Raw genomic sequence first — 3,324 nt, 5'->3', positions numbered from 1 at the left:
TAGACAGTTACTGATCGAGTGTCTAAAAATACGACGGACTGGGCATCAAATAGCCTGGGCTGTTAATGTCCCGCCGCCCCCGAGTGAATCTCACCGAGTAAGACGCATTTGCTCGCTTCTGCATTGGCTTGGCCGTTTTATTCATATAATAATCTAGCATGGTACGAAATCGTGTTAATATCGTACGCAGTTACGTCTATGGTAATCGCTAACACGGTGCTAATCCCCGAAGCCGCTGCGCTGTGGAGGCAGTCTTCCGGAGCGATAAAACCTATCACGCCATCTATACTAATGGCGGCCAGAAAGTGGCTGCCATAGAGACCCTTCGCCTCTCTCTAAACGTTTTTATTGTTTAGTGATTCCACTCGGCCCAGAACGCGCCACTTTGACTTCTGAAGCTCTATAAATATAACGTTATACGGTTGTTGTTAGAAAGTGATAGACTCCCTGTCTTAAGCGCGATCACTAGCTTCCTCATCTTCCTCTGACTCGCTCAGCTGGAAAAAATCTCCGGAATCCTTAGGCATAATCATTTCCCAGGATTCTCTTCGCCCTATCCTTTTCTCACTACCTAAGTCTATCAGAAGATCAAAGAGGGCGTGATAAAGCGACTATAAGCGGAAGAGCGTTGTTACATGCCAGCTGGTCGGCGGCGGTGACTGTAGAAAATTAGCATCCCACTTGCTTAGATGCTCCTTTTCACGCTCGTATAAAAGAAGATCAGGAAAGCCTGAGACGTAGACGGGCCTCTACGGTGTACTGCTAACAAGTTTACCAGACTGCATAGGGCGCGGCATCTTCGGTACCCTGCGACAGACTTCTACCATGGCATCCTAGATACTCTCGAAATGAGAGCTGTTAGCTCTGAAGTTAGGTGGCTTAAGCGCTTATAGTAGCGCATGCTTCGCGATGAGCTTCTCTGCAGATACCCGTCTTAGTTACGTAATCTTGTCAGATTTGAAGCCCAGGTCATATGTAAGGGTCGCCAGGGCATGAAGCCTCTCCTCATCCGGCCGGCTAGGCCTCTACTTAGCGAGGAGACGGCTTCTTAGTCTTACGGAGAGTCGCGGCAATTTAGTGAAATGTCGTAAGAGGAATCGCCATAGTACTCGTCTCGTAGTCTTGAAGCCTAAAGGCTTGCGGTATGCGCCTTACAAGATCAAATCGCATAACTCTCTAGGCGTTTTATCTACTATGTGGTATATATAGGGTATAAACTGTTCCATTAGCCGAAGATCGTCAAAGAATGTGTTAAGAGAGCGTATCGTCATTAATAGCAGATCTTTTAGGCGTCCTAGTAGGCCGGCACGCCACTGTGGATTCGCGTTAGGGAACAAGGATCTATCTTTAATAAGAGTAGCGATCTTAGACGCGTCGCTCTCGGAATACTTGGGACATTTGCCCTCTAGCAAACCCACGTCGGCCGCGGTAAGCATCTCGCCCTCGGCAATTAGCTTCCAGGTTATCCTAATATGTTGCTAGTACGAATGCACCTGCTTCAAAAGAGTCAGCGGGCAGGCGTAGACACTTCACCGCATATTACCTCGGAAAACCAGAGGCTAATGACTTTATGCATCGACCTTAGCTAAAAGCCAGCCCGCAGGCCCTGCAAGGCCAGGAGGGGATTAAGCGCGGCTGCGTACTCAGGGGCCTTGAATATTAGTCGCTTCACGCAGACTCGGGCGTGATCTGTGGAGAGCCTGGCAAGCTAAATCCTCACACCCTTCTTATCCTTGTTTAGATAGTAGTGGCGGAGCTCGTAGTAGGCGGTCATGTCTTTCTGACGCAGCAGCCAATCCGGCGAGTTGATTTTGTCTTATCCTCAGGGCATTATCCCAGTGAAGGTCATTAGTCACTATCCATCGCTACTCAGGATAGCAGTAGTTTATATCATAAGCACGCCGTAGCCGAAAGCTACTCCTCTTAGCGGTATAAAACCTGCGATGCAGTCTGGTTCTAGGTGCAACGGGCCACGCAACGGACGAAACCATAGGCATGAGACTGACCACGCAGTTCTAGGTCGGCAAAGATGGCTACAGTGTCCACGATAGCGATAATAGCTACGGTGGCGACGATAGTGGCCAGCGTGAGCGCGTAAGCGATATTCATAGCGCCATTCCCCCCGTACCACCTATAAGGCGTCTGGCGCCGCCTAGAGTCGTCTGTCAGCCCGCAGCTGCACCGGCCCCGAAATAAGAACCTATTCGTGTAAAAGAAGTTGTGGCGGTCCGCGCTCCTGTTAAAGGAAATCCGTGGGCGAAGGACCGGTACAAGAAGGCCTACACCACTCTAGACTTTGATGGCGACGCCACCGTCGCTGTGGGCGCCTGGCGTGTTGTGCTCATTAGGCAGTTTACTACTCTAGACTAGCGTACCGTTTAGTTATACTTATAGCTCTGACACAGGAACGTCGTCGAGGTTGTGGAGGCTTTCAACTACCAAGGTTTACATTATATAGTTATGGAAGAGATGACACTATATCTGCATTACTTCGTTTGCTGTCCGACACATCTAAGCGACAGGCAGCTACGTTTGATCCTTATCTAGGCATGACCCCTCGGCCCGCATAGGATAATTCCCCTGCTTACAATGCTAGGTACTAGATAGGCTGATGTTCCTCTATGCTATGCATCTAGGCTACGGCAGCCTTCGATGTAGGAACATACTCGTGGACCGCCGCGGAAACGTGAAGCTAGGTATGGTCCCCCTGATGTGACCGGAGCAACTGCACGAGGTCTGACTTCTGAAGCGAACTAAGAAAAGCTCGTACCCTTGACGGCCGAGATCGAGAGTCGTGACGCGGCCGCTGTTGGCGATGTTGCCTTGCACCTAATGCAAAAGGACGCCGGGTCGGGAGTGCGGGACAGCGCTTAGTGGCATGCGTTCTTGAATTTTATCGCCTGTGCTGCCAGTGCTAAGGGCGTCGCCTAGCTTCGTGGAGTGAGTACACCATGCGCGTCGACTGGACATAAGCTGACCTCGAAGGATTAAATTCTGGCCGACATGTCACTAGACCACGAGCGGTCGCTTATTACTCTCTACTACACCGTTGAGGTGGCGAGCCTGAAACTGTATAAGATAGCTGAGGGGCCTGACGAGGGCCTCGATCATTATAGCCCATCATGAAAGTGCTAAGTTTATATGAAATATATGCCGTCATCCTGTTCGCTGCCTGTGCTTCCCTGCTGCTATGTCATCTGCTTGTGGCGGCCTGCCATTTCGTGGCGCCGATATAGTGTGTGCTTCGCCGTGCCGCTCACAAATTGCAGTTTTGTCGGCTGCTACGGCGGCACCCCCTCGTCGGCCCACTCTACACTTATAAAT

This window comes from Beauveria bassiana, assembly GCF_000280675.1.
Source record: "Beauveria bassiana ARSEF 2860 unplaced genomic scaffold BBA_S00067, whole genome shotgun sequence".
NCBI classification, from domain to species: Eukaryota; Fungi; Ascomycota; class Sordariomycetes; order Hypocreales; family Cordycipitaceae; genus Beauveria; species Beauveria bassiana.
Note: the sequence above shows the minus strand (reverse complement) of the source record.